The sequence below is a fragment of the Scyliorhinus torazame genome, chromosome 18, assembly GCF_047496885.1.
Source record: "Scyliorhinus torazame isolate Kashiwa2021f chromosome 18, sScyTor2.1, whole genome shotgun sequence".
NCBI lineage: Eukaryota > Metazoa > Chordata > Chondrichthyes > Carcharhiniformes > Scyliorhinidae > Scyliorhinus > Scyliorhinus torazame.
The window spans coordinates 73,764,647-73,777,511 of record NC_092724.1 but is presented as its reverse complement, the minus strand read 5'-3'; positions in this window follow the sequence as shown (position 1 = coordinate 73,777,511).

The following is a 12,865-nucleotide window of genomic DNA, read 5'->3' as shown; positions in this document are numbered from 1 at the left end:
TGAGGGGGGGTTCTTTGTTTCTCGGGGGTTGATTGGCATTGCTATGATTAGGTCTGCCGGGTGGGCTCGTGGGAGGGGTAGGTAAACTGCTTGGGGGGTTGATGGTCAGTAGGGGAGATGGGGCCCCGCGGGGGGGTGGGGGAGAGGCCTGAGTTGGGGGTAGTGGGACCGGGCCAGGAAAGGGAGCTGCGCCAGAGAAGGCGGAGCCGGGCGAGTGGAAAGCGCGGGCTTTTCTCCCACGCTGGGAGTGAAATGGATGAGATCCCGCTGGTGGACAAGGGGGGGAAGGGGAGGTTCCACACTGGGGGGGTCGATGGAGCGGCGGGAGTGGCCGGGGTCAGCACTGGAGGACTTTTGGAAGGATGTAGCGAGGACGGTGTCGAGGGTGGTAGGTTCCAGGGTCAAACCGGGCTGGGGGCTCGCAATATTTGGGGTGGCAGAGGAGCCGGGAGTGCAGGAGGCGAAAGAGGCCGGTATTCTGGCCTTTGCGTCCCTGGTAGCCCGGCGAAGGATTCTTCTTCAGTGGAATGATGCGAGGCCCCCAAGCGTGGAATCTTGGATCAACGATATGGCGGGGTTTATTAAACTGGAGAGGGTGAAATTTGCCTTAAGGGGATCGGTGCAAGGGTTCTTCAGGTGGTGGCAATCGTTCCGAGACTTCCTGGCAGAACGTTCGAAGATGGTCAGCAGCAGCAACCCGGGGGGGGGGGAGGGGGGGGATCTCGGGGGGTCGTTTTTCTTGAGTGGGCATGTATATTTGCCTTTGGGTTGATGAAGGCTGTTAATTTATTATTTATGTGTATGGGGGGGGGAGTTGTGTTCTTTTCTTTCTGTACTTTGTTGTTGATATTTTGTGAAAATTTGAATAAAAAATTATTTTTAAAAAAAAGAATGTGGAGAAGATGCGGAGCTGGGTCAGAGGGGATGATTCCCATGAATCAAAATGGAGGAGAGTTTGTGCAGGGGGTCGGGATTGAAAGCACTAGCAACAGTGCCGCTCCCGATAGCCCCAGGGAAATACTCAAGGAGTCCGGTAATAATAGCTTCATTGAGAATTTGGAGGCAGTTTCGCCAACACTTTGGGTTGGGGGCAGGGTCAAGGGAAATGCCGATTGGGGGAACCACAGATTTGAGCCAGGGAGGTGGGATGGAAATTTTCGGAAATGGGAAGAGAAGGGGATTAAGACACTAAAAGATTTGTTTCTTAGGGGTCGGTTTGCAGGATTGAAGAAACTGGAAGCTAAGTATGGGCTGGAGCAGGGGGAAATGTTTAGATACATGCAGGTTCGAGATTTTGCCAGAAAGGAGATACAGAGCTTCCCGGTGGAGCCGGCCTCCACATTGCTGGAGGAGGTGCTGGCGACAAGGGGACTGGAGAAGGGGGTAGTGTCAGCGGTTTACGGAGCTATTTTGGAAGAGGAGAAGCCACCACTGGAAGGGATCAAAGCAAAATGGGAGGGGGAGTTGGGGGAGGATATGGAGGAGGGGTTCTGGTGTGAGGTGCTCTGGAGAGTGAATGCCTCCACCTTATGCGCGAGGTTGGGGCTGATACAACTGAAGGTGGTATACAGAGCACACCTCACGAGGGCGAGGATGAGCCGATTCTTTGAAGGAGTAGAAGATGTGTGTGAACGTTGCGGGGAGGGGGGGGGGGGGTGGGGGGGGCTAATCTCGTTCATATGTTTTGGTCCTGTCCAAAGCTAGAGGATTACTGGAAGGAGGTTTTTAGGGAATTTCTAAAGTGGTGCACGTGAAACTGGACCCGGGCCCCCGGAGGCCATATTCAGGGTGTCGGACCAGTCAGGGTTGGAAACGTGTGCGGAGGCAGATGTTGTAGCCTTCGCCTCGTTGATCGCCCGAAGGCGGATCCTGATAGGTTGGAGAGCAACCTCTCCACCCTGTGCCCTGGTGTGGCTGGGGGACCTGTTGGAATTCTTGACTCTTGCGAAGGTTAAGTTTGAACTGAGGGGAAGGATGGAGGGGTTCTACAATTCATGGGCATTATTCATTATGCACTTCCAAGAACTGGATAACATCGAATATTAGTTGGGGCGGGTGGGTGGGAGGGTTGGGGGGAGGGGGGCTGTGTGTGTTAATGGCGACTATGGGTGATCCCTAATTCCTTTTTGTCATTTGTTTGTGTGAACATGCAGGCTAATGTTTGGGGTTTGGTGGGAGGATGGGATCATTGTTATTGATATGGGGATTGACATATTTGTTGCTGATTATTGTTTATTGTTGGTGGGTGTAAATTTGGGAGAAAATGTGAAAAAGGAGATTAAAAATATATATTTTTTAAATAAAAAAAACAGCTGCCTCCAATCTAAATTCTTTAGTTCCTGCCTAATATTGTTGTAATTAGCCCTTCCTCAAATTAGCACTTTCTCCCAAGGACTACTCTTATCCTTACCCACGAGTACCTTAAAACTTACAAAATTATGGTCACTGTTCCCGAAATGCTCTCCTACTGATACTTCAATCATCTGGCTGGGTTCATTCCCCAATACCAGGTCCAGTATGGTATGGTATGGATGCTCCTTACAAATTTTGCCCCATCCAAGCCTCTAGCACTGAGTCCCAGTCTATATAGGGAAAGTTAAAATCACCCACCACAACAACCCTGTTGTTTTTACATCTTTCCAAAATCTGCCTACATATCTGCTCCTCTATCTCCCGCTGGCTGTTGGGAGGTCTGTAGTAAATCCCCAACATTGTGGCTACACCCTTTCTATTTCTGAGCTCTACCCATTTTGCCTCGCTGCATGAGCGCTCTGAGGTGTCCTCCCGCAGTACAGCTGAGATATTCTCCTTAACCAGTAGTACAACTCCCCCACTCCTTTTACATCCCCCTCTATCCCGCCTGAAGCATCTAAATCCTGGAATGTTTAGCTGCCAATCATGACCCTCCCTCAACCAAGTCTCTGTAATAGCAACATCATAGCTCCAAGTATTAATCCAAGCTCTATGTTCATCTGCCTTACCTGTTATACTTCTCGCTTTGAAACTAATGCACTTCAGCCCACCAGTCCCACTGTGTTCAGCAGCTTCTCCCTGTCTGCTCTTCCTCTTAGTCTTCCTGGCCTTAGTCTCTAGCTCTCCCTTATTTACTTCACCTGCTGACCTACTGCTCTGGTTCCCACACTTTTGCCACACTAGTTTAAACCCTCCCAAATGACGCTAGCAAACCTCCCGGCGAATATATTGGTGCCCCTCCAGTTTAGGTGCAACCCATCCTTCTGCAAGCCCAACCTGCCTGGGAACAGACCCCAGTGATCTAGATATCTGAAACCCTCCCTCCTACACCAGCTCTTTAGCCATGTGATTATCTGCACTATCTTCCTATTCCTAGCCTCACTGGCACATAGCACAGGGAGTAATCCCGAGATTACAACCCTAGAAGTCCCATTTTTGAAACTTAAGGCCTAATTCCCGGAACTCTCCCTGCAGGACCTCGTCAGTCTTCCTGCCTATGTCGTTTGTACCTATTATGTACCATGGCCTCTGGCTGTTCTCCCCATTCAGAGACGTCCTCGACCCTAGCACCAGGAAGGCAACATACCTGGAATCTCTTTCATGGCCACAGAAGTGTCTATCTGTGCCCCTGACTATAGAGTCTCCATATAACTATTGCTCTTCTGTTCTTTGACCCTCCCTGCTGAACAACAGAACCAGCCATGGTGCCACTGATCTGGCTAATGTTGTTGTTTTCCTCTGATAGGCCATCACCCGCCCCCCCCTCAGCGGTATTCAAAATGGTATACTTGTTAGAGAGGGAGACAGGCACAGGGAATTCTTGCACTGACTGCCTGCCCCTTCTAGTGGTCACCCATCCAACTGCTGGCACCTTGGGTATGACCATGTCTCTAAAATACCTGTCTATGCGCTTTCTGCCACCTGATGCTCCTAAGTCCATCCATCTGCTGTTCCAACCGACCCATGCTGCCTGTGAGGAGCTGTCATTGGGTACACGACCTGCAGATGTAGCTGTTCGGAATGCTGGAAGTGTCACATATCTCCCACATCTCACAGGTGAAGCACTTTAACCCGCTGACTGATATTTCTAGCGCTAATTAATTAATTTAAAAATAAATACGTATTAAATTAAGTTTCAATTAACTATATGGTCCCTGGCGCTAGATTTCCCCTAAAAATATTAAATGCTAAATACACTAATCTCCACCCTCCGGTTGATCAAGTTCTGGTCCCAGCCTCTCTTTTCAGGTTGGTCCTTTACTGAAAAATTAGGACTCACAGCTTCTGCTCTCTTTAAATCTCTGCTCTGAATCTCAGCTCCCACTCTTTTTAAACCTCTGTACTTACTCCCAGCTCCTGCTCTTTTTAACTCTTCACCTGAGATGTGAAAATACATTCCGTGACCTTTACCAGGTGTGTGAGGCCATTAGATGGCTTGTTTCACATCTGCCTGGTCTTCGGGTCCAGCAATTGACCTCCCTGACCATATATTCCAAACCCTTCTGAGGGTGGTCTTGTGAGCCTTTTGGCCCCCTGCGGAATAATGGCCACTCTCCTCGTGTGCACCTTCATCACAAGGGCCTCCAACCCTGCATCCTTTACCCTGGAATTGTCACTCTGCCCTTCTGTTCCATTTTCCGCATTTACAACTGTAACAATGTGGTGAAACACCACTGTACCTCCCTACCATTGTACATAGTATATAATAGTTGTGCGTAACGTGGCCCTGTAATACTGTGTATTGTACTGTAACTCTGCAGAGGTTCGGTCACTGGTAGGTAACCCGACCTGGCCATGGAGAGCTCCGCCTTAGCCACTCCCCCGGGAGTCAGTATAAGAACCTCTTCTGGGACAGGCCCCATTCTGTCTGGGGTCGTCTGTGTCGGGTAAGCCTCCCTTGTAGTATATTAAAGTCTGAGTTAAAGTCTCACATGTCTTTGTGGTTCTTTACGCTTAGCGCATCAAACAATAGCATCTAGTTGGCTCTTGTGATTCAACACAGCTTCCCTTTAAGAGGGACAGACTATCCTTAAGAACAGGAGGTTGGCTGCACCATGTGCTATTCATACACACTGCTCGGCTCCCTGCTAAATCAGCTAAATGAGATGGTAGTGACAAATGGTGTCCAGATAATTGGCACAGACAAATGTTTATCCTATGTGTTTGGGACTGAGTTCACCTTGTGTTTTCAGACTGGTAGAAATCATTTTACTTACCAAAACTGACGGGTGCATGTTATAAAGAAACCTGACTTGTGTGCTCAAAGCAGTTTTCTTTCTCAATAACATTTCTTTTGACTACAGTAGGTATGTTCTGCAAGGACTAACAGCCAGAAGAAAAGTGCACATTCGGTCAAAGTGTCAGAAGTCAGGACTGCAAGGTGGAGTTAAAACATCTCATGCCCTGCAGTTTTAAGTACATACATGTGGTAATATCACCAATAACCTGAAGCTAACCAGCCCCTGACCCGGGAATCATCAATTTCCATCTGCATCAGAAGCTTCAGATTTTCAAAAGGATTTGATCAATCTCAGTACAAATGAGGAGAGATAAAAATATCAAGTAATTGTTCAGTCAGGTTATGAATGTGTTGGCTGGGGGTGCCTCTCTCATTGCCTCTTGGAACACAGCTTTTTTAACAATATACAATAAACAAGGTATTCTTTTTTGCCATCATTTAATCCAGACATGTGCTGTTTTGTAATCTCTGATATTGTCTTCTAATGGTGATTGATGGAATAAATGTTTCTTTTTAATAAAATGATTTGAAAATATTTCTAACCGTCGTGTGGAAAATGTGCATGATTGCAGTCAGAAAATGGCTTCCCTGCATCAATTAGACAGATTATTTAAGTAGCAAAGACAAGACTGTTGATTCATCCAGCTTTTGGTGCCAGTGGCTTGACAGAAAATTGGAGACCTATTTCTACAAGTAGCAGTAATTTCTGTGGCAACTTAATGTCATATTGACAGTGTCACTAATGGAAAGGCCGTGAACATACCATGTTTCACTTTCCCATATGGTGCAATTCAGCAGTAAAATATTCTCACTATGAGCTGAAAGCAGCTCTGGTCTCTTACTGGAGGAGTAGAAACAGCTCAGCCTGTATTCCTGCTTCTGATTGGTACCTAGGGTCTCCTGTAGGGAAAAGCATGGATGTGGGTACTGGATAAGGGAGGATGGTGGACTTAGCAAATAAATTATCCAGTATCCCTTGTGCCACAGTCCTGAGTGATATTTGCCAACCTGAATGTAATTTTACCCAATGCGGTGGCGGGAAAAGGGAGTTGAATAAAATGTCACAGAAACCTCCCAATCACTCATTTAATTCCCACAAACAGGAAGCATTAGTCCTCATTCATGCTCCTTGTCCGCCCGATCAGGTATTGACCGATACATTGTTCTTGAGGGATCAATCAATTAATCCATTACTTCAGCTATGAAAAGAAACAATTGGCCAAATAAGAAAGATATTATGATAGTGTTATGTTTCCATGATGCTGGATGTGGTGGACTCTATCATCAGTAGTGTTACAGTGGCCATGAAGGACACGGGGTCAGCAATAGATCTCCCTGTGGGCTTTGTGGACTATGAATGCCCCTATTAAGCAGGGGAACTTTCCCAATCGGAAATGTATGACGGGGACTTAAAACACACTGCTCCAACTCAGACCGGCATCTCCCTAGGTCCCGGGCTTGCACGTGTGTACTGTAAGCAGCAACAGTCTTTTTTGTTACTGCAATAAAGGGGTAACGCGACTGCGTTACTTCTTCCTGGCTAATAACATTGTGGGGATGAGAAGCAGAAAGTAATCCTGCTGACAGTATGCGGGGCCCCAACATTCAGTGTGATGAAAAGCCTTACTTACCCAGGTGCCCCTGACTCAAACTTCTGATGAGCTCATAGACTGAGTGCGAAATCACGATGACCCGAAGCCCTCTATCATCCTCCAGAGGTACCACTTTAACACAGCAGGGAGAACCCCAGGGGAATCTTATCACTGAATCTTTACCCCAAATGCGGAAAATTGCAGACGATTTGTGAATTCGGCCCATCCCTGAATGAAATGTTGCAAGACAGATTGGTGTGCGGAACACACAATTTGACAACTCAAAATGTTACTGGCAGAACCCAATCTGGATTTTACAAAAGCCATTGAAATACCCTATTACTGGAAAATGCAGAAAAAGGGGCTCAGGAGCTACAAGAGGTATCAGACAGCTATGTCTTCTGGTTAGGGGGAGGGGCTTTATGTTAAAGTGACCATTCCTAAGCTGAAGGCACCTGTGTAAATAATCCATCACCAAATCAGAGCTTGGCTCGCATCGCAGTCAAGGAGATATTATGACAGTCCTAAGGACGTTAGGGAACCCACTCCAGAAGGTTGCAGATGTCAGATGTAAGCACTGCCACAGGGCACATCCAAGATAAAGCTATAGGAATAGGTAATGCACGTGGTACTCAAGGAAGAAGCCAGCATGGGCTCATACCATGCAAGTATACCCACTCCCAGAAGCAGAGACAATGTATCTAAATCATATCATGACAAAGGTCACCCCAATGCTGGTGGAACTACTGGTAAATAGTCATCAATTGGCAATGGAGGTGGACACGGGGGCTGCCGTCTCTGTTATTGGGGAGCAGACATTCTGCTTCAAACTAGTATCCAACTCTTCAGTCTAGAACACACAAGGGCCAGACTAGCCACCTACATGGGGGAACATTTGCGGATTAAGGGCACCACAATGACACCAAAGACTCATTGTTATGCGGGGGCAGTGACCAAGTCCTTTGGGAAGAGATTGGCTTCAGCAAATCAAGCTGATCTGGCTGGAGATTTTCAGGCTGGGCGTGGTAGGACTGTATAAATCATCAGCAAATACCCTGAACTCTTCCAGGAGGGCCTATTTGAAAAATAAAAGGTGCCAAAGCCAAAATTTATGTCTACCCAGATGGTACACCAAAATATTCCAGAGCAAGACCCGTTCCATATTTCCTGTTGGAGAAGGTAGAGACCGAACTTGGGTGCCTGGAAGATCTAGATATAATAGGACCCATGTAATTCGCAGAATGGGCAGCACTTGTCGTCCCCATCCTTAAACAGACAAATCGGACCACCTCTGTAGAGATTATAAGATTACAGTTAATCAGGTTTCAAAATTGGATAGGTACCCCATGCCATGAATAGAAGACCTATATGCCCATCTAGCAGGTGGCCAGATGGTCTCCAAGTTAGATATGAGCCACGTCTAACTTGAACTTGAATTGGTCGAGCCTTCCTGCAAATATATTACAATCAACACACACAAGGGTCAGTATGGGTATGCTCGATTGCCTTTGGGGTACGTCAGCGTGCGCCATATTCCAACTGATCACAGAGAACATACTCCAAGGGTTATTCAAAGTAGCAGTGTTACTTGGATGATGTTCAGGTCATGGGGAGCTCAAAACAAGAGCAACTGGCAAGGATTCGACTTCCGGCGGGTGAAGAGAGCAGTCGAGGGCAGCGGAGCTTCGGAGGGGGGAGTGCAGTCGCGTCCCGGTCCCCAGAAAAAAACTTGCGCCGAAGCGCGAAAACCGGCCGGACTGGCCACCCCCACCCCGCACGGCAGGAGAACGCGGGTCAAGAAGAGCGGCGGCCTGGACCAAAGTCAGGACTGAGCGGAGCCAGTGACAAAGACCGCCCCCCCCCCGCCCCAGGCGGTGACCACGAGGCAGGCGGCGGAACAAAGGAGGACTCCCGGCCTGACCAGAAGCCTCTCTCTCTCTCTCGACCCTCCTGACCCGGTGTGTGGGTGAGTGAGGGAAATAAATGAACTTCCCCCTTTTTTTTAAGTGTTAAAGGGGAGAAGGGGGGGGGGGAAAGGGGAAAAAAAGGGGGGGGGAATTTCCAGAAGAGAGCCAAAGCAGAGGGAGAAAGGGCACCAGAAGCAGAAGGGGCCATGGGCGAGCCCGCTCAGACGAGCTAACCAGCGCACGAAGCGGCGGAATGGAAGGTTCGCCGCAACAAAAAGAACTGGGCAGACAGGAGCATTCTCCCCCTGTGCCAGGGGGGAACTGGAACTGGAAGGCATTCTTTGCTGAGGCGCTGAGGGAACATCAACAGGAAAACAAGGCAGAGGCTAGAGCAGACATGGAGTCCGCGGAGAAGGCAGCAGTGGCCAAGGCCCTGGCGGAGGTGCAGCTCGCCCTGGGCAGAGCAGAGAAGAAACTGGAAGCCCAAGAGGCGACCATTAAGGAGCTGGAAAAGGCAGTGACCGACAAGAGCGACCGGGTCACGGCCCTGGAGAAGGAGGTGGCAAGACTGGTCACAATACAGGGGAGCCTGAAGGGAAGAGTGGATGATCAGGAAAAGAACAAACAAAGAACAAAGAAATGTACAGCACAGGAACAGGCCCTTCGGCCCTCCAAGCCCGTGCCGACCATGCTGCCCGACTAAACTACAATCTTCTACACTTCCTGGGTCCGTATCCTTCTATTCCCATCCTATTCATATATTTGTCAAGATGCCCCTTAAATGTCACTATCGTCCCTGCTTCCACCACCTCCTCCGGTAGCGAGTTCCAGGCACCCACTACCCTCTGCGTAAAAAACTTGCCTCGTACATCTACTCTAAACCTTGCCCCTCTCACCTTAAACCTATGCCCCCTAGTAATTGACCCCTCTACCCTGGGGAAAAGCCTCTGCTCAAGAAGGCAAAATGTAAGGACAGTGGGTCTAACCAGAGGGGATCGAGGGTAGAAACCCCACGGTCTACATGGCTGAGATGCTGGGCAACTTAGTGGGGAGGAAAACTTTCCCCAACCCACCAGAAATGGACAGAGCAAACCGGTCGCTGCGCCGAAGCCCAAGGCAGGGGATCAACTGAGGGCAGTTATAGCTAAACTGCACCGGTACCAAGACAGGGAAACAATCCTGCGCTGGGCCCTGCAAATAGGAAGGACACATCATTAGAGTTTACGAGGACATTGGGGCAGACCTAGCTAGGAAACGGGCCAAATTCAATAGAGCGAAAGCAGCTCTTCACAAGAGCAATGTGCGTTTTGGTATGCTGTACCCAGCGAAACTCTGGGTCACATACCAAGAGAGAGAGTCCTTCTTCACAGCCCCCACCGAAGCAAACAAGTTTGTCGAGGAAGATGGGCTGGAAAACTGACAGCAACGGTAGAAATAAGGGGCCCCGGTAAGGGCAACAGCACGCCGATGGGGGGGGTGAGGCAACACCAGCCCCCCCCCCGCCCCCACGGCGTGCACACCCTGAACAAAAAGCAAACCTGTACCCGAGGGACCGCTTCAGGTGGGAAACCAGGCTCCAGCACAAAGGAACAAGAGTAGCAGAGCAGGGAGAGCAAGCAAGAGGAGTGAAGGGTAGGATGGGGGAAGAGCGGGCAGAAAACCGTAGAGGCCAGGCAAGGGAGAAGCGGGACAGTAACCCCCGAGAAGGGGGCCACCGCACTAGCAGGAAAGCTAGCGCCGGAGGCATGCAACAAGGCAGAGCGCCGCGGCGCGTCAGGCAGGGAGGTGCGGGAGAGAAAACGGGGATAGGAACAGGGAAAAGAGGGACAAAAGATTGGTATATGGGAGAGGAGGGAAAAAAGGGGGGATAAGACGGGAAATGGCGAGACCAGTGGGGGTGGGGAGGGGGGGGGGGACACAGGGAAGGAGGGACAAACAAGGCTAGAAAGAGAACAACAATAAGGCTACAAAGTGCCACAACCAAGGGCTCGGAACAAGGATTTGCTGCAAGCAACAACCCAGTACGGTATCTGGGCGAAGGGAGACTCCAGTGTGCAGGGGACTACGCACGTGGTGGACGCATAATGAGTGGCCATGTCGGGTGCCCCCTGGACAAAGGGAAACCCCGGAGCGCAGGGACCCGACCGCATGGGGAGAGCAGTGACAGCGGCCATCCTGGACGGCCCCCAACAAAGGGGAACCCCGGAGGGCAGGGGCGCATACAAAAGGTAAGTATGGTTAATCCCACAGGAACGGGGGGACAGAAGCCCCCCATCAGGATAGTCACCTAGAACATAAGGGGACTCAACGGCCCAGTGAAAAGATCCAGAGTCCTCACCCACCTAAGAAACATGAAAGCCGACAAAGTCTTCCTCCGAGAGCACACCTAAGAGAGCAGGACCGACTGCGGGTAAGAAAGGCTGGGTGGGGCAGACCTACCATTCCTGTTACGGGACGAGGGCCAGGGGGGTGGCAATACTGATCAGCAAGAGGACGATGTTTAGGGCGACAAAGACGGTTATGGACCCAGGGGGGTGGCACGTCATGGTCAGCGGGGCCCTGGATGGGGCACCGGTAGTACTAGTTAACGTGTACGTGCCCAACTGGGATGACACCAGCTTCATCAAAAAGATCATGGCAGAAATCCCCGACATAGCGATGCACCGACTAATCATGGGGGGGACTTCAACTGTGTACAGGATCCAATGACTGACAGATCAAGCCCCAAAATGGGGAAAACCTCAAGCATGGCAAAGGAACTCTGTCACTTTATGGAACAGATGGGAGTGGTGGACCCCTGGAGGTTCACCCAACCAGGGGAGAAGGAGTTTTGCTTCTTCTCCCCAGTACACAACGTATACACCAGAATTGACTTCTTTGTGGTGGGGAAAACGGTTCTTCCGGGGCTAGACAAAGTGGAAGACTCCACAATTGTGATATCCACTTCCGGGTGCGGCGATGACCAGCTGAGTCGCACGTTTCGGCAGCTCCCGATGGAACGGACTTTTGGGCTCTTAATAAGAGCCCCAACGGCAATTTTAACGGCTAAAAGTACTGTGCGGTGAACCAGAAGGGAATCCCCCCTGGATACAGATGGAAAAAGGAGAGGAAGGTGGCCGGATTGCGGTGGATCCTTTAGAGCAGCGGCAAGGAAGGTAAGCAAAAACCAAGATGGCATCGGAAGGTGGCAGTTTAATATGGGGCCCTGAACAACACGGGTTTTTGAAACGCTGCGTGGAAGAACTCAAAAAGGAAATGAAGAAGGAGCTGTTGGCCCCGATATTACAGGCGATCGAAGGGCTAAAGAAGGAGCAAAAGATCCAGGAGCGGGAGCTTCGGGTCGTGAAGGCAAAGGCTGCCGAGAATGAGGACGACATACAGGGCCTGGTGGTGAAGACGGAGATGCACGAGGCACACCATAAACGATGTGTGGAAAGGCTGGAGGCGCTGGAGAACAACGCGAGGAGGAACAACCTAAGGATTCTTGGCCATTCCTGAAGGTGCGGAGGGAGCGGACGTCGGGGCATATGTGAGCACGATGCTGCACTCGTTAATGGGAGCAGAGGCCCCGGCGGGTCCGCTGGAGGTGGAGGGAGCATACCGAGTGATGGCGCGAGGACCGAGAGCAGGAGAAATTCCTAGAGCCATAGTGGTGAGATTCCTCGTTTTAAGGACAGAGAGATGGTCCTTAGATGGGCAAAGAAAACTCGGAGCAGTAAGTGGGAGAACGCGGTGATCCGCGTGTACCAAGACTGGAGTGTGGAGGTGGCGAGAAGGAGGGCGAGCTTTAATCGGGCCAAGGCGGTGCTTCACAAAAAGAAGATAAAATTCGGAATGCTGCAACCGGCAAGACTGTGGGTCACATATCAAGGGAGGCACCACTACTTTGAGACGGCGGATGAGGCGTGGACTTTTATCGTGGAAGAAAAGTTGGAATGAGCGGGTTATTAAAAAAAAGAACGTTTGAAACAAAGTGGTGGGGCGAGTATGGGGGGCGAAGAGGGGGGTAAAAAGGGGGGAAAGAGGAGTTTTATGTTATTAATCCTGCGATGTGGTAACTTTTCTCTCTTCCACAGGAGGTGGTGGGGGGAGGAAAGGAGGTGGAAGCGATGGGGCGTTGGCCATTGGGGGCGGGGCCAAGGGGGAAGCGCGGG